This window comes from Pleurodeles waltl, chromosome 10, assembly GCF_031143425.1.
Source record: "Pleurodeles waltl isolate 20211129_DDA chromosome 10, aPleWal1.hap1.20221129, whole genome shotgun sequence".
NCBI classification, from domain to species: Eukaryota; Metazoa; Chordata; class Amphibia; order Caudata; family Salamandridae; genus Pleurodeles; species Pleurodeles waltl.
The window spans coordinates 338240038-338259777 of record NC_090449.1 but is presented as its reverse complement, the minus strand read 5'-3'; the positions used below and the strand labels follow the sequence as shown (position 1 = coordinate 338259777).

At 43.3% G+C, this 19740-nt stretch overlaps 1 protein-coding gene across 3 annotated transcripts in view; it reads left to right on the top strand.

Annotated features, from left to right (window-relative positions):
* The window catches only part of ABAT (4-aminobutyrate aminotransferase), a 718549-nt gene that overhangs the window by 350484 nt on the left and 348325 nt on the right, over window positions 1-19740 (top strand). Inside the window, exon 1 of one of the 3 annotated variants that reach the window (XM_069210535.1) lies at window positions 12833-12940. The exons of the other annotated variants lie outside the window; for them this stretch is intronic. The gene's annotated coding sequence lies outside the window, so the exon portion shown is untranslated. Of the gene's footprint in view, window positions 1-12832; window positions 12941-19740 lie in introns of those variants that run through there. 3 annotated transcript variants of the gene reach the window in all.

Sequence of the window (19740 nt, the reverse complement as noted above, 5' to 3'; positions counted from 1 at the left end):
AAAGGATCACTATGGACTCCTCAGACATCCCCTGGCAGGAAGCTGCAGTCACTCGCAGGCTAGGTCTCCGCCTGCACGCTGAAGGATGGAGTGGCTGCTTGAAAAAGACCAGTCACTTTTCACTCATGCACTGTCCTCAGGGCTGGCACAAGTATGCGGCTTCCCAGTGAGAAACCCATTATCTATGATAGGCCATACTATTCCTGTTTGCACTCGTTGCATCCAGGTAAAGGTGCCTCATGGTGTAAACGGGGACTGGGTACCCTATATATGTAATATGGCATTAGGTGTATGAATAGCAAATAGCTCAACACTTTCACTCAGTATTTTGAGTGGACTAAGAGGATCATTTTTCAAATTAAGGATAACTGTCGATTACTACTTTTAATCACTGCGTTCACTTGACGTGAGACTAGCATGCTAATATCAAGCATAGGAAAGAAGGGCAGGGCCCACTAAAGTAGAGGCCTCAAACATATAATTATACCTACTTTACCTTAAACACCTAGAGTGACCACTGACTACATTATCTTTAGTCAGAGAGTGATAGCTAGCTACTTTACCACAAATAAAACGACTTCTCCCATGTTTCTTTTTGTTTGGAGGAACAAACCAAAAGCCCATCCCCTTTAAACGACCAAGAAACTTGGAAATGTATCCATTAATTTCTAAAGGCAAAGGCCTTTTGGGAGTGCTGTATGATATTCGTATGCATACACAGTAGGTTCCCTTTTCCACCATGAATTCAATAGTTGCTTTTGAATCAGAGATACTGATTTAATTATGGTCTTGTTTGACTTAGACATTAATCAACTTAATTTGTAACATTTTTGTTAGGAAGTTCAACAGACTGCAGGGACGAATTGACTATTTGGGGTAAAGTTGGTTGGGGTGATTTTTTTAAAACTATTTGGGGTAAAGTAAGTTGGGGTGATTTGTTGACTATTTGGAATGGGGTGTCAGAAGTGACTGACTGAGATAGAAGCAGGTAGAGTCACCTCATTGACTATTTAGAGTTTGAGTATTTGGGATGATCTTGTTAAATGTGATTCTCCAACTATAGGGATGAATGAGACGGGTGTGACTTGTTAACTATTTGGGAAGATTATAGTTGCAGTGACAGATGGGATGAACTAGGTAGAAGTTCCCTACCTGGGTTATTTAAGACTCTGGCCACTCGTTGACTATTTCTGGGAAGGTCGGTGGGTTGCACTTACTGGTTACCTGCATTTTAGCGTGAGTTGGGCATATACAATTCTTTTTTTGTGCTGAAGCCAAAGCATTGGTAACCAGTTTCCCTTTAGGGGTTACCTGCCCTATCAAAAACAGACAGCTCCGAATCCAGTGAATCTTAAGAAACCACTAGCCATAAGTATCACCACATCCCTATAGGCATTCCACAAGGCAATGGGGCCCCATTGAGCACCAGCCCTCCGCACAGTAACAAGCGCTTGCAGCAATATTAACCAGAAGGTCTTAATTTTCACCCAGTCCCCGCTGTTATTATGTTAATGCAGCTGGCAAGATCTTTTGCAGGTGGCCCTCTTCATATCATTTGGTGCAAGAATAATGTGAACAGTTAATTTACGATCAACGTATCATTATCATAATTCATGTGGTTGTTCTTGCATTTGGTGCACAGACTGTGAATTAGCTGCGCCATCTCTTGAGAATGGATTTATCCTCCTGGTTCCTCACCCGTCCATGGCTCTAGCGCATTAATATGATAATGGCAGAAGAAAGATGCTGAGTTGCTGCCGGCTCCTCGTAGGTGATCAGGACTGGTGTGCTAATTTATTGTGAGCTCAGCAATCAGATAATCTCTCACATTGTTTTCTGGTATGAATAAGTGCCCTCCCTCCCGATTTAGGCAGGAGACTGTCGTTTTTTTTATGGTACGAAATATGTAATTTTTGTTTTCTCTCGGCCAAACGTTAGCTAAGACTAATGAAAGGTATTGAGAAAATTCCATTCACTCCATTTGTTGTCAAAATCATTTTCCTAGAAGTACTCAGTTTGTTTCATCATGGGTGGCTGCAGGTGGTGGGCGTTAGATTTCATTTGAGGACCAGCACTTAGCCCCAGTGCAAGTGAGAGGAAGGCAGATAATGGACGAATACTGAAGGAAAGGGTGAAAAGCGAGAAAAGTGGAAGAGTAAGTTAGGAAAATTGTGACAAAGGGAGGAAAAAGGGATACAATGAGTTTAAATATGAGGATAAAATCGATACATCACCTCCCCTGCCCGTAAGGAAATGATGAATCACCTCCCCTGCACTGTAAGGAACTGACGCATCACTTTGTTTTCTGGCACCTCACCTCCTCTACGGCCGCATCATTTTTGGTTTTGACGCATGCCAGGTACTGTGTGTTAAAAAGATACAGCCATCAATTCCTCTGAAATTTGCAACTTTTAAAAAGTGAAAACTTTACTTGTGTATGTTGCATTTTGTTGTTTTGGTCTTGATTTATTCAGCTAAAGATTGGCTATTTTTCGAAACTGGTGTGAGTACTTTTGAGGTGTTTTCACTGCGCTACTGTGTGTGTGTGTGTGTGTGTAAATACTTTACACATTGCTTCTGAGATAAGTCTGACTGCTTGAGCCAAGCTACCAAGGAGGTGGGCAGTGTTATCTGAACTGTGTGACTCTTTTACCCTGACTAAAGTGAGGGTCTCTACTTGGACAGGGTGCAAATCACTGCCAACTAGAGGCCCCATTTGTAACATACCCCTGGGAAAACAAACAAAGCCATCAATCAGGACTAGGTTTAATGGGTCCCGCCACCCAGCCAAGACTCAGCTCTTTCTGAATACTTGCCCTAGCCACCTCCTGGTTGGATTTGTGAGATTGCAGTTTTTTACAGTAAGGGGAGCCCACATATCCTGCTGCTGGAATCCGGAAGCCCTCCTTAAAACCATCATGCAATGTCTGTGCCGTATCATGGTCAGTGTAGGTATTGAGCCAAGGAACCTTTGCCATTAAGTTAACTGGGGAGGGAGCTTTGCGAATTCATAATGGTCATTCTTTCTTTTTGGTGCCCTTCTCTCTGGACTTTTTATAACATTTAGATTCCGTATAGGAGGCCTAACCGCAGAGCGAACAACAATGTTTGAATCTGCATGTTGCGGAAGGTCAGGTTGAAATCCCAGCAAGCCCCCTTCCTTGACTCCCCATGCCGGACCACTAGAGAACCCAGTACCCACCCGATAGGGCTAGCCACTGGTACCTTCTGACCGCGTCACATAACAGACTTAAGTGATGATGTCAATCTGGTATCAACCCTTGGTGGGCCTATTTTCTTTAATCCTCCGAACTCCTTAACATAATCCTTCTAGGCTGTCCCACCATATTCATCATGAGCACCCACAATCCTATTCTGATAACAAGCCAGCTGCACATTAAAACACTCTGCCATAATGGCCTTATAGGTTGGGAAACCCCTGCTCCAATTCACAAGAGTCTCATCAACTTGTGTGTCCAGTGGCAGTCTCTAAGATGTGAGCATTCCTTACAATTCTTGGCTTCCGACTTCTCAGACTTGTCCACCAGCAAGTCAAAAATGTCCACATATGCCCCCTTCCATATCTTCTCCTTCACCTCCATTGACACATGCAAACCCAGTCACTCATGCTCAGAACGAACATTACCCAAACCCATAGGGGATAAAAAGGGCCTAGTTCCTGAAGTGGCCACTCCCTGAGAAGGGGGAGACGCCACTGTAGCATCCATTCTGTCGGGAGTGCTGGCACTCAACGCAGTACTTGCCCTAGGCAGGCATTTGCCTTGACGGCTGTGAAGGAATCCCCCCGCCTGCGGCACCTGACTCACTATTGGAGCTTAAGCGGTGACAGGGGAGGCCCCATCGGCCATTTTGGTAGACCAAAGCCAAGATGTGGTCCATTGCGACCCTTGACTGCCCTTTGCACTACCCAGGTGAGCCACTAGTCGTCTTGCCTTCTCTAGAACATCACTCTCATCAATTCCAACCAAAGTACCCCACCCCACCAGGGGCGCAGACAGCATTTCGACCTTGAGAGCCAGGGCAACACAGAGGCTAAATTAGCCATCAGATCCTGCTGAACAGACCCCCTTGTTGAGGTCACCCCTATAGCCATACCTGCACCAACGTTTTTCATAATGCAACCAGCTGCCACCAACTCAATCACTGCCGCAATAGTGCCCTGTACTGCCACCTGACCAGAATTACCTGCAGCTGGGGTCAGGCTCCCCGGTGCGACCCCCCCAGGGACGGGTCCAGTAAATTTGCGGTAATGGACTGTATTGTCATATAGACACAAGCATCCGGGGCTGGGGTCAGACCCACCGGTGCCTCCACAAAATTGGCTAGTCCCCTGATTCCCTTGCATATCTGGGTCACCTGCTTTCCGCCTCTGCAGCTCCTCCTTACTCCTACTCCTGTTCTCCTAGGCCTCTCCGTCTGCTCTGCAGGTACCCCCGACTTCTGTGACATCAATGATGCTATGGCCTGGCCAATAGCATATATCCTGAGCATTAATGCCTCTAGCAATGCCTCAGTCCATGACCACTTGACACTATATTGTGCATTCCTAGCCATATTGGTCCAACAGCACCACTACCGGCCTATCCCAGACAACCACTGCAAAGAGGCAGCAACTAGCAATGTAGTGTGGGCTACCCACATCTGTATAATTAACTGCTCAGGGCCACTGAACACACAGCTTTATTCCTAAAGACACCAGGACAAAAAAAAACTGAAAACTGGCAGTAAGACACCCCCCCCCTCCCCCCCCACCACCACCCCAAGCAGCCGTACCATGCAATCCCAAACATTTCAGACCAACATTTAACCAACGCAGCCCTGGCTCGCAGGGTAAACTTAATGGAAAATATCCTAGTGCCCACCAAGATTACTGCATAACAGATCCACCTCACAAGGTCAAGCACAGAAAACAATTGCTGATGCCCACCTAAAATAATGCAACCCCCAACCTCCCAGTGTCAAATAACACAGAATGCTGCTGACTCCCACCAAAATCCCCCCATAATCAAATCACTGCCCCCTCTGCTAGAGCTGCCGCTGTGTAAACTTGGGTCAGGTGAGCAGAGCCCCAACCCATGCAGCTCCCAGACAGGTGCGGCTGGGATGCCAAAATGTGCAGAACTCCCTGAAATGCAGAGCCTGAAGCGGAGCGCGCCGTGTCTGCTGCGAGAAGATGAGCACTGCAGGAAAAGGAGAAAGCAAACAAAAATTCCTCACGAGGAGGGTGTGTCCAGCAGTGCGTGTCCTCTCTATGTGCACATTACGTCTCCGCCCCACCCAGGCATTTCAGCCCGGCACAACCCCGCCATATGTGTGGCTCCCCTGAGATGGGGAAGCCCGGTACATTGTCACAAACGTAAATTCATTCTAACAAATATACAGTCACTCAAAAAAAGCTATCCACATCTATTCACAGAATCACATCATTGTTCACAATGAAAACACATTTACATAATTTAAAACTAATACAACCAAGGAAAACATACAATCACAAAAACAATAGATCAACACTCACATATTAAATTCTACATGTATTGGCTTTGCAGTGGAAAATGTGCAAAAAGGGGCGAAGGGCAGTGAGCGGGACAGGAGGGTGGCACCACTTGCAGTATCACTTCTAGCTAGTGCACTCAACGCATTTCCTTCTTAGGCATCGATCCCCTTCACAGTCAATGATTGCAGTACAATCATTTCTTCGATATTATAAGAATATGTTTTGAAATATAAACAATTTTGAGAAGAATCTATCACCTATTCTGTTTGCTTGTAGTATTGTTATGCGGGATGTATGGGCCCACCTTGCATCTCTTTGGACTAATCCGTGCTGGAATATTTTTGGCCTGAATAAATGTAGTCTTCTTTTGCTGCTTTTATATAGTGCAGACTCAAACCAAAGCCTGGAGAGCTTTACATGAGCACCAGATACATTACACAAGGTCACATTCATTTTTTGGCACAGGAAGATTAAGTGATTTGCTGAGAATCACAAGATTTTGAGCCAACACTGAGACTCGAATCTGGTTCCCCAGTTTCAAAGTTAGCAGCTCTGGCCATTACGCCACAACTTCTCCTGAGAGAAGTGGAGAAGTAGAAGCCAGTTAAGTACTCACTGATGTTTTTTTATTTAGTTTCCGAGTGTTAGAAATTCTGTGCACACTGCTCTAGTATTTGAGGTGAGGCCTTGGTTGTGGTGGTGAGCAAAAGGTAGAAAGTGGTAGAATGAAGCATATGTGGAAAGGGTTGAGCAAACATTTGGGTGAGGTGTTTGGAGGGGGCATGGGTGATACATCAAAGCAATGGAAGGAGATGACAAGGCAAGACATTTTTAGATGGACAGAAAATGCATTACGGTTACACATAAACAACACTGGTCCAGTGGTGACACCTCTGGACAGCTCATGTCCACAGTCTGCAGGGCTGCCCATTGAACATGCTACCCGGGTAGTTCTGCACATCCCGGTGCACTCCAGGACATGGGACACATATGGGTGTGGGAGCACTGGGTCCTGGCAGAGTGTCAGAGAGAAAGAGGAGTAGCATACAACAAGAGGCATATGGGTGTAAGAAAGGAAGCGTGCATGACTGCATCCTCTCTCTGTCCATGTTGCTTTGGGGCTGACCACACAGAACAGTGGCGACCCGCTATGAACAACAAATGCCCTGCATTCTGGTGGCAGATGGAATAGGCACACAGAAGGCTAAATGGGAAACATGCAAGGGGAGAAGTAATTAAACACCTGCAAGCTCTAGACATGTCTGCATTGTTTGTGGGTGTTTGTTGGACGCTGGTGCCGCTCACATCATTTCTGGCACAGCAACCTTGCATCCCATGGTCCAGTACAACTGCAAGAAGGCAAACTTAATTTACACAGATAGGATTGAAACATTCCTACATTTAAGTAAACAGACATTTCTGAGCCAAAACATTGCAACTGAAGCACATATTTTATTTGGTGCTGGAATATAATGCATTTGTGTTAAACACCTATCTATTACTCCTGTATGAGGAGTTGATCTCAAAGATGAACTGTAATACATGCACACTACTATGCCAAAACATAAAAAAACGATAGCCACGACTCAAGGACATTTGCTAAACAAAAATGTGAGTCTGAAGTATCTAAGACTATGCGTTTATAAATGGCAATGCATTGCAAGAGATGCAAACATTTATCCCCCATTTTTTAAATCTCTTTGAGGATACCAAAAAGCCAAGAATTCTGCCATGGAAAGGTCACTTAGATATGAAAATTCATTGCTATATTAATTAAGGTATTTTTTGTTGGTTTATCATTTACATCTGTGTTGTAAACCATTAGTGGGTCTAAATAGAGTATCACAGTCAAGACTCTAGGGGTGAGATATCGCTCTGTCTTCTTTTATTTGAGTTTTCATTTCACTATGAGGCTTCTGTGTCTAGACATTTTCTCTGGTTCACTTCTCACATCTCTAATCCGGGGTATTCATCCTCTATGTTGCATGGGAAAATATGAAAATGTGGGTTATTCCACTTTACCAGTGCCTGTAAAAAGGCATGATTCACAGGTTTTGTCCCTTTCAGTACAAATTGTGGGCAACTCTGCACTGCGCTATGGATGCAATCTACAGTGAATCTGCAGGAGTACCACGACCGAGGAACCGGCAGGATTTTCTGTGTTCCATCTTCAGTTATAAGAATAAGCCATGGGATTTCAGAATGTTCAAGGCGTTCTGCAGAATACTCAGGAGGACCATCTTGAGCATGAATTAGGCATAGATTACAGCCAGTGGCTGAGTCCTGCTGACAGGCCATGTGGTTCTGTAGTGCTTCTGCTACTGTAGATCAGTCCCTTAGAGCCCAAAGCAATATGCTGCAGATACAGCAGATGAATCCCTAAGAGCACAAAGTCATTCTTAGGAGATCCTCTAGATTCATTTTTTACAGATACTGGATATAAACCCAGTAGAGCACAGAGCTATGCTCATGTTGCAGCACAAATAAGAACTGTGTTGCCTCAAGAGCTGAAGGAAGTCTTTTTTGAGCCACTGACATCTTCCTGATTCGAGTCTTCATATATGATACACTTCACAGAATGAAATGTTTATCTTGTTTTCAAATTGATTTAGTTGTATTTATGAGGACAGAGCACACTCTAATGCTCACAAATCTAGTAGCCATCCAAGACTCAGGAAAATTTGAGACATATCAAGAAATACATATCTTAGACTTAATTTAACGTATAATAACATCTCCCTATGTGTGTAACACTAGTTGTATTTACTGGCCATTCGCTACCCCTATGATAATTAGGCTGAACACTTAACATCAAATGCAAATAAAGTTTTTATAACTAAAGGTTCTAAGTTGATGCCAAACGTCGGAATATTTATTTAGTACAGTTGGCACCTATAACCATATTCAACATGTTTAGACAACAAGCAGGAATCAAAAACAAAGGGCCTTATTTGGAGTTTGGCAGGCAGGTTACTCCTTCACAACTTGATGGCTATCCCTTCCACTTTATTACAGGTGCCCTGGGATATAATGCACTTGGAAAGAGGCACACGGGATATCCGTCCCAGTTGTGATGGAGTAACCCCTCCACCAAACCCCACATCAAGCCAAAAGTCCATTACAGGGAGTGCAGAATTATTAGGCAAATGAGTATTTTGACCACATCATTCTCTTTATGCATGTTGTCTTACTCCAAGCTGTATAGGCTCGAAAGCCTACTACCAATTAAGCATATTAGGTGATGTGCATCTCTGTAATGAGAAGGGGTGTGGTCTAATGACATCAACACCCTATATCAGGTGTGCATAATTATTAGGCAACTTCCTTTCCTTTGGCAAAATGGGTCAAAAGAAGGACTTGACAGGCTCAGAAAAGTCAAAAATAGTGAGATATCTTGCAGAGGGATGCAGCACTCTTAAAATTGCAAAGCTTCTGAAGCGTGATCATCGAACAATCAAGCGTTTCATTCAAAATAGTCAACAGGGTCGCAAGAAGCGTGTGGAAAAACCAAGGCGCAAAATAACTGCCCATGAACTGAGAAAAGTCAAGCGTGCAGCTGCCACGATGCCACTTGCCACCAGTTTGGCCATATTTCAGAGCTGCAACATCACTGGAGTGCCCAAAAGCACAAGGTGTGCAATACTCAGAGACATGGCCAAGGTAAGAAAGGCTGAAAGACGACCACCACTGAACAAGACACACAAGCTGAAACGTCAAGACTGGGCCAAGAAATATCTCAAGACTGATTTTTCTAAGGTTTTATGGACTGATGAAATGAGAGTGAGTCTTGATGGGCCAGATGGATGGGCCCGTGGCTGGATTGGTAAAGGGCAGAGAGCTCCAGTCCGACTCAGACGCCAGCAAGGTGGAGGTGGAGTACTGGTTTGGGCTGGTATCATCAAAGATGAGCTTGTGGGGCCTTTTCGGGTTGAGGATGGAGTCAAGCTCAACTCCCAGTCCTACTGCCAGTTCCTGGAAGACACCTTCTTCAAGCAGTGGTACAGGAAGAAGTCTGCATCCTTCAAGAAAAACATGGTTTTCATGCAGGACAATGCTCCATCACACGTGTCCAAGTACTCCACAGCGTGGCTGGCAAGAAAGGGTATAAAAGAAGGAAATCTAATGACATGGCCTCCTTGTTCACCTGATCTGAACCCCATTGAGAACCTGTGGTCCATCATCAAATGTGAGATTTACAAGGAGGGAAAACAGTACACCTCTCTGAACAGTGTCTGGGAGGCTGTGGTTGCTGCTGCACGCAATGTTGATGGTGAACTGATCAAAACACTGACAGAATCCATGGATGGCAGGCTTTTGAGTGTCCTTGCAAAGAAAGGTGGCTATATTGGTCACTGATTTGTTTTTGTTTTGTTTTTGAATGTCAGAAATGTATATTTGTGAATGTTGAGATGTTATATTGGTTTCACTGGTAATAATAAATAATTGAAATGGGTATATATTTTTTTTTGTTAAGTTGCCTAATAATTATGCACAGTAATAGTCACCTGCACACACAGATATCCCCCTAACATAGCTAAAACTAAAAACAAACTAAAAACTACTTCCAAAAATATTCAGCTTTGATATTAATGAGTTTTTTGGGTTCATTGAGAACATGGTTGTTGTTCAATAATAAAATTAATCCTCAAAAATACAACGTGCCTAATAATTCTGCACTCCCTGTATTGTATCCAAGCTCTGTGAAGTTCATGATAGGTAGACTAAAATACTAGTAGTAGTGTTGTTTTTCCCACTTCACAGTTTTATTGATTGCATGGAGGCCCATGCTTGTGTGCTTCAAAAGTAATTTTGATTTTCTACACTGACATACTATTTTATTAACAACACAAAAGTGAGATTTATGCTTTTACGCTTTCGGTATGGATGGCTGCAGCAAAGTAACAGTTAAAAGGCAAAGTTTAAAAAACCTTCAAGTTTTTTTTTTATTAATGTGAAAAACTGACAGTGGGAATCCAAGTGTAGACAAACCACTTAAACCCACACCATAGTCCATACCCAGGGGTTGTTAGCTTCTTAGGTCTCTTTCTTTGATGGCAGTTCCGAAATTAATCGGGTGACTACGGAACATCCGAGATTGATGCTGCATTAAGGTAGGAAGAGGGACCCGAGTACAGCAAGTCAAGAAAGGTCCCTTAAAATAAACAGTCAAGTCGTGATACAAGTGGATGTAGCATTTTGTTCGATCTGGAAGCAGGGGTGTACTCAGTGCTTACTTTGTAAAAAGAAAAACAGAAAAGTGCCAAGGCCTAAAGTTTTGCTCAGTGGCTTGCATCTGGCACTATCAAAGGTTAGGGTGCCGAATACCAAGGCTGAGTACTCTTGATTCCATTTCATGCCTGTTTCACCCACTACCAGACACTCCCCACCTCTTTACCTCAATTTTCCAGGTTTGTTTTCATCACTGCTTTCTCACTTAGACACAATTTTGTCTTCCTTGCTCTTCTGCAAAAAATAGTCCTGGTTGTCACCACCTGCAGCCACTGGCTCAAATTAAGCACTGGGTGCCCTTGTTAAGTGCAAGGTTGATCACTTTAACACCCTTTTTGTTGGGCTTCCATAAAGACCTTTGCGAAACTGCATCTTGTTCCAAATGAGCTAAAGTTAAATTAGTTGACGATCTAAAAAATATAGCTTCAACTTGTTTCAGGTGCCAGACATGCCTGCCAATGTAAGTGTTCCGGGCCTTCAAGCTAGCTTCTGTAGCCTATAAAGTACTTCTTGGAAAAGTTATTTTTTGTGAAAAAACACTATACTTCCCTGGCAAATTTTTTAGATATACTGTCTATAGACTGCTGGACGCTTCTAAACATAGGCTGGTGTGGATTAGAAAAAAGCTTCATACATCTGGTCTCCTTATTTTCACTTACGTCCATAATTACCAGCACTCGTTTCCAAGCATCTGGACTTAATATTCTACATCAGATGTTGGCCCAAGGCAAGAGAGAAATGCAGAATGCAGCACACATAGAAGTACCAAAGGGTTGTTTTGGAATGATTGTTTATGTGAAGGGAGGGACACCCTTCCTGCACATAAACAATCACATATGGCATTTTGTTCCTTCTATGTGTGCTTCAGAATGCAGCACACATAGAAAGAGCAAAAAACGAGGAGGAATAAAAGTATTCCTCCTCGTTGTGCCATGCTAACACCATCCGTGGACTGGCGTTAGTTTTTGGCGCTGCCCCAGATTTGCGATTTCTTTTAAATCTGAGGCAGTGTCAAAAGTAATGGGTATTGCAGTGGAGTGCCCGCAGCAACACTCAATGCATGCCCTTCTGCAGCAGAAAATTGCTTTGGAGGGGCCCATATTTATAAGGAGGCATTAAGCCACGAAAAGAGGCCTAACAAATACTTGTAAGTATGGTGCAGCAACAAGCGCCATTGGAGGAGCTCCGATGGCTCTAAGGCCTTTTAAATCTGTTCCTTAGTGTTTAACACACCAAAACCCGCATGGTACAGTAAATACCGTACACATCACCCCGTTAAATTTCGGCAGGTTTGATCTGCCGAAAATTACCGAAGCTTGATGTATTTAATGCATTTGATAATTATCTGATAACTTAAATACCCTTAAACTCGTAATTCCGACCCCTACGTAAACATAGGTTTACGCACGGGTCGGAATAAAACGAGCAACTTATAATCAGGCTCTAAGTAGTCCTTTCGGCACTTTCTCAGACCTGTACCTTTTAATGTTGAATTGTGCAAATCAAAACCCAGAAACCATTATTTTCATAAATATTCCAAGAGACCAGTAGCATTTGCATGACTGTGGTATATGCAGACAAGAGTAAAACGCTCTCCTCGTTCGTCTGCTGCGCTCTGCAGTTCGAGAGTTTAAAACCGACTCAGCCGCCCATCCTTTCGAGGTCGACAAATTGAGCACTATTACGTAACTATCGTACATTTTATTTAACAGTGCTTAGACAGGTCAACATTGGAGTACTGAAGTGCCATATAAAAGCAATTCCTTATGCATGCTTCTGCGGCAAGCAGGAGGCACCGCAAATGTGCTGTACCCCGTTTCTTTTGGTTTCGTATGGCCTGTGAAACCGCTTCCTCTCACTGTACCTACACGCCAATCTCTTCAATTTGTTGCACAAATAAAGCTACATTTCATTTAGTTCAATGATAAGCCCAGTGTTTGAAGTGCCTTGTGCTTTATGAGGGGTGTTTAGCCTTGACTCTGATTGCCTCACTGTGCATTGCTGAGGCAGCACTGTGCCATCTCAAAGTACGGCCCTTTGGCCTTTCCACTTGCTGCTGAGGCAGGCATGCAGCCCCGCCCCCGCAGAGCCTGCTGAGCAGTGTAACGTTACCTCCGCAGGGTCAGACTATGCCGCGGTTTCCGGGCTGAACACCCACACCTGTGCCACGCTGCTTAATTGGTGTACTTGGCTGAGGTAAGATGCAGCTTAAATCATGCACACCCCCCCCCCTTTTTTTTTTTTACTGTGATTTGTTTTCTATAATGTGGCGATGTTTGCCATTGGTTAGAGCCCCCGCGCGATTGACTTTGCACATCCAAGGCTTACGTGTACTGTAACTCCGTTACATAATGTGCAATAAAAGATGGGTATGTTTTCCAGATTGCAGAGACCGGGGTTGTTCCCCTTTTCCCCAAAGAATGAAACATGTTTCTTTGTAGGCACGACAGAAGTCTGACATCCGGATGGCTGTCTGAAGTACATCTCTTGTAGACGTTAGTAAACAGGTACAGTCGGGTGCAATGTGTACCCGTCACTCAGCTGCACATGTCTCCGGTACACTCAACTTCCAACCACTGGCACAAAGCGCTGACAAAGTGCGCACCGTGTCGCATTTCTGTTTATTCAAGAGGGTAAAGTTATTTTTAAAAAGTAGGTTTGTGAAGCCATGTCGCGCTACCCACTTATCCGTGGGTTTAAATAATCCATTAATTGCAGTCAGTGCCTCGTGAATGAAAGTTGTGAATTCATGTTTACTGCTGACTTTTAAACCATTTTAGTTGTACTGTGGGTTGCTTGCATGGGGGCCATTACACAAAGTATTGGTTAGTATAGGAAGTAGTACAAAAGAAGTACTCTTTTATGTAGCATTATATGCCTTTGTGAATTGGCCCAAAACGTCCAACTCCCTAAGAGAAAAAGCTGGTTTTCTATTTCTATTTGTACTACTGGTTTAATATATTTCTAGAACTTCCCCATTTTATACCCATTTCAGATCCACTGGGGCCAATTCACAAAGGGGTGTAAGAGTACTACAGGAGTATTACTTTACATACCTCAAAATGCTTTTGAGAACCAGACCCCATTGTGTTTTATACCTAAAGAATGACTTCCCCAGGTCTAGTCAAAGCATCTTTATTTAGTTTCTGGATTCAATCTCAAACTAAACTTCTTCAAGTCCATTCAAATAAATCATTAAGATTTACTAAACTGTTTACAAATTAATTCATGAACTTTGAAATGCTTTTAGTCATTGTAAACAGTGTCACAATTTCCTTTCTTCAGGAGTTAACAAATGTGTGTTCAGTTTGTTAGCAAAAGATAAATGGAAAGATAATAGAACCTGCTAAGGAGCAGGAGTCAATCTGTATCTTCAATGTATAACATAATCTCTGCATTTTATCATTTTCATTCAAACTGGTCTCCCAGTTCAGTGCGTCTCTGGACGCTGAGTTTGGTTCGTGACTAATTCCTTGATAGTTTGTTTTCTTCCCGCAGATCTTTAAAATACCCCCAAATCCCTTGTTGTATACTGTTCAAGTGTGGTCCGTGCTCATACACTGTTATAGTTCCTGGTTTCTGTATACATGCCACCGTGTGGTAACCATGTTTCCCCATCACCCTGTGAAATATCCAACATGACTTGCTTTGGTCGGCTCACTTTTAGTGTTTTAACGGCTTATGACAATACCAGTGTCATAACAGTAATAATGTCATAAAGTTATTAGATAAGTGACAAAGGAAAAATGACAATACGATAAACTTTGTTGATAAAAGAAACAAATTACATGCAAACTTTCATTTAAACTATTTGGTACACACATGTTCAAATGACTACTCCAGTAACTTTCACGTTTGTAATTAATTGCTTCTGTCTCCTCCTTTCTCTGACGTTTCAGTGTCTGGAACATGTAGTTGCTTAAGTCCCTTTAAATTGTATGAATTAGTTTGCTAGTGAAGATTTTTTATTTGAAGTCCCTCTGTTGCGTTTTTTGTTTAGTTATTAAAATCTTTTCTTTTCTCTCTGATTTATCTATGTTTAAAAGTCCACATGGGCATCTCAAAACCCATATAACAAAATGGAACCTCATACAGTGTAGTGTTTCAGTACCATCTTTTTACCTATTCTGCAATGTAATATTTCTGTGCACTACCACATTATTGCAATGATAGCAAATTAATCATGGAAAAGTTTCCCGTTTGTGGTTAGAAACATCTGTTGAGAATCTTCTTTCTTTCTGATGCAATTCGACTTTGCGTTCTCTTTTAAATTCTCACTTTCTTAATACATCAGCATGGGTGTTTGATCTGAATACGAAATGAATGTGAATGAATGTGAAACCACCAACAGTACCACCACCATGGAACACCTCACCTTCAAGCTCCACACGTATGGCAAGTCAACCATCAGAGGCACCAGTGCATACCGATCCATGGGTCCGCGCTCCAGCTTCTGCAACACCATCACAGCGTTGTTGCGTCCTTGCTCTGGATGTCAATGACTACATCTTTCTTGATTACCTCAACGTCCACCTTTAACGACCCCAACAACAACACCTCCCACCCCCTCTACAGTATAAACAGCCTTGGACGCACCCAAATCTTCAGTGACCCCATGCACACCGCAGGACACAAGCTGGACCCCATCTTCACCTCCAGCAGACATGTCAAGTACAGCCACATCACAGAACTAACATGGACCAATTACTCCATCATCCACTTCAGCATCTACAGCCCACACACTGCCACCCTCAAGATGGCCATCACCCCCCACCGCAGCTGGAGCAAAATTTCAGAGACCCACTGGACAAAAGCCCTCAACCCTCCAACCCAGGTGCCGCCACCAACCTGGAACACGGAATTAAGAACTTCAACAACTGGATCACCAACTGCGCCACCAGAATCGCCCCCATCAAGAGCAACAGGCACAGAAGACACTCCAAACAGGCCAGAGGGTATACCCAAGAACTCAGAACAGCAAAACGCGAGAGGAGATGGCACAACAGCAAAGACACCTCTGACAGGACAACCTTCAAGACCTTCCACAGCCTCTACCGCTGCCTGCTGAGGACAATGAAGAAGAATGCCCTAGTCACATGCATTGAAAACCAGTGCCAAGAACAGCAAAGAACTATTCACCGTCATCAAAAAGCTCCCGACCCTGCAGGCAGCAACGCAACATCACCCACTAACACAAGCTCTATGACAACCTCACTAACTTCTTCCATGACAAGATCGCAACCCTATAGAGAAACTTCAAACCCCAATCCACACCCATGGACTTCCTCAACCATCACGCCTGCACTACAATCAACTGGAACTACTGACTGACCGCGTGGAACCAGCTCTTCACCCGGGACACTACCACCATCATGAAATCCATCCACTCAGGAGCTCCCACAGACCCATGCCTGCATCACATCTTCAACCTTGGAAGTCACAAGATCTGCTGAACTCACTGCCTTGGTCAACACCTCAGTCACCACCACCATGTTTCCAGAGGTTTGGAAAAAGGCCAAAGTCAAAGCACTACTTAGAAAACCCTCAAGCGACTCCAGCAAACTCAAAAACTACCAGCCCATCTCCTTGCTCCTGTTCCCGGCCAAGGTTCTGGAAAAGACAAAAAATAGGAAACTCACAAAACACCTTGTGCACAATCAACTACTTAACACCTCCCAGACCAGTTTCCGCAGCAATCACAGCACCGGGACAGCTCTGATCACAGCTACCAATGACATCCGAACCCTCCGTGACTGAGGAGAAATGGCCTTTGACACTATATCCCACCATACACTGATCGAAAGACTCCACATCAGCATCCAAGGAGACACGCTCAGATGGATCGCCTCATTCCTCACTGGAAGGGCAAAGAGAGTCTGCCTACCATCCTTCCCTCTGAACCCAAGGATATCATCTACGGCGTCCCCACTGCTCATCCCTCAGCCCTACTATCTTTAACACCTATGTGAACCCACTGCCAACATCATCCGAGAACACAGAATCAACATCATATTCTAATTAGACAACACCCAGCTCATCCTCTCCCTCACTGATGCATGTCAAGGGTCTCCGACTGGATGAAGAACAATTTCCTGAAGCTCAACATGGACAAGACGGAAGTACTGATCTTCGGCAACAACAGCAACCCCTGAAACAACTCCTTGTGGCCCCCAGAACGACCACTCCATAAATCTCAGAATTATCCTTGATAACAAGCTTACCATGAAATCACAGATCAACGCCATATCCTCCACCTGCTTCCTCACGCTGCACATGCTAGAGAGAATCTCAAAATAGCAACCTCTGCGAGACGCACTGTGACACAGGCCATCATCACCAGCTGACTAGACTATGGCAATGTTCTCTATGGAGGGATCACCAAACACCTCCTATAAAGACTTCAAACCCTACAGGACGCTGCAGTCAGACTTGTCCTTGACCTCCCCCTTTGAACCCACATCACACCTCACTATAGGCAACTCCACTGGCTCCCAATACAGATGAGATGCCATTTCAAGCTGCTGACCCACACACGCAAAGCCATACACAACCAAGGACCTGCCTACATAAATCACTGCCTCAAATTCCACCAACCATCAAGAAGATTACATTCCACTTCCCTATCACTCGCCTAAGTGCCCTGTATCCACCAAATCAGAAGGCAGAGGACGCTCCTTCTCCTACATTGCAGCAAAGACCTGGAACAGCCTTCTGGACCATTTCCTTTCTGTTCCGTAACTCTGAAAGTCTCTCAAGATCTAGCTGATCGAAGAAGCCCATTGGGATCTGCAAGCATCTGGATACTCTACCAAGTGATTAGCAGTGCTATATAAATCCTTGGTTGATTGAATGATGACTATTAAAACATTGACCAAATTAAATATTGAAATCAAAATATTGACTACAAAATATTGTGAACCCTACACTTATAATTAACATAACAAAAATATTGATTGCAAAGTACCGTCCTACAAAAATACATAAAGTTGAAAAATATATACTTAAAATATAGATTACAATTTACCACTAATCATATTACACCTCATACATCATGGACTTACAACTAGTGAACAGTATTGCTTCTTTTAAATGTGCAGTTGAACTAATAACATTCTTGCGTAGACGCAGAAAGTAGGGGTGTGGAGGGTGCTCTAGTACCCCCTCTAGTACCCCCAAAATCACTGTTGTAGGTCAGAAGGTGAATGAGCAATAAAGGTACCTTCTAATATTTCTGTTTATCTGGTAAATCTTGCTGTGTTTCAAAGACAGAGGTTAAATGCCAGGCAATATCTTCTGACAAATGGATGTTTATTCTTTCAACATGGAGATTGGTGTTCATCTTCCCTCACTGCAAAGTGTAGTAATTTTGTAAAGTGAACTATGTGGTAACCTTGCAGGGGTACGTGGAGTGTGAAAAGTAATGCCATAGAAAGTCTTTTTTTTCTAACACACACCACAAATGAACTATACAAATGTATCAGAATATATCAGCATTACAAAAACACACATAAAGAACTATTTGTTTTGTAAACCTTGAGGTGTGATAAAAACAAAGATTTTCATAGGCTCAAAACAAATAAAGACATACTTATTTTCTAAAACCCTATTTTCACACATGATAGTTTGTGTTCTTTTTACCAGTCAGGCTTAGGGACGATCGACCAAAGCCTCATTTTATATCTGAATATTCATAAATATGCTGTGGCTAAACACAGGTCATTACATCTGGCCTTCATGGACCTGGGCATTGCTTTTGATAGTGTTAGTGATAATTCTGGGACATTATGGTCCATCTCAGGGTGTAATTGAACCTAGTTTCTCTTTTAAGCAATCTTCATTTTAATATTACTGCTGCTGTTCGTTTTGGAACATGGGGAAATGCACTGATCACTTTAATTTGAAGCGGGGTGTTCGACAAGAATGCATATTGGCCCCATTTATTTTTACCCTCTATATTAATAATCTAGAGGAGGCTAATGAAGGGTGGTACCAACATGCAGTGGATTGGCAACCGCTCCATCCTGGTGTTGCCCTATGTGGACAATTGCTTCTTTATTGCTAGACCCACCTTCGGGCTGGATGACCTGCTTAATTGTTTTGTTAATTTTTTGAACACACTTGACTTAAGGACCAACTTTTCTAAGTCCATGTTATGATGTTAGGCCCTTGGTCTACTCAGTCTAGACTTTTTAAGATGCATGAATATGTTATTAGTCGTGTTCCATCTTTTCCTAACCTCGGTGTCCAATTTGACTCTTCTTTGTCGTGGTCCTCCCTGGTGTCTAGTAGAAGCACCTCTTTCACTAGGATTATTGCTTTTGTCTTTAATTTTGCAAACAGACTGGGACATAAATCTTTTAAGATTTTGCTTGATATTTATAGTGCTAAGTGTGCCCCTGTAGCTGTCTATGGTACTGAAAATGGGGCTATATGGATACTTCTGCTTCCGCAGTATTTGAGAATAAATGTTCAAGAATAATTTTATGCCTTCCACATAGTACTTCTGTTTTTATTGCTCACGAGGAACTTGGTTTTGGGTACTGGGAGGATATTTTATAGTTGTAGCTGCTTCTCCTCCGGTTATCTGTTTGGCTTCCTCCTGAGAAATGTTGTAACCGCCTGGTCCTAAAAGACTGCCTGAGTCTGGATCATGTGGTCTCTATCCTATGTGTGAGAAAGTAGCCTCTTTCTAGCCTTGTTACCCCCACTTTAGACCTGTTTGTGAGTGTATGTCAGGGTGTTTTCACTGTCTCACTGGTATCCTGCTTGCCAGGGCCCAGTGCTCATAGTGAAAACCCTATGTTTTCAGTATGTTGTTATGTGTCACTGGGACCCTGCTAGTCAGGACCCCAGTGCTCATAAGTTTGTGGCCTATATGTATGTGTTCCCTGTGTGGTGCCTAACTGTCTCACTGAGGCTCTGCTAACCAGAACCTCAGTGGTTATGCTCTCTCATTTCTTTCCAAATTGTCACTAACAGGCTAGTGACCATTTTTA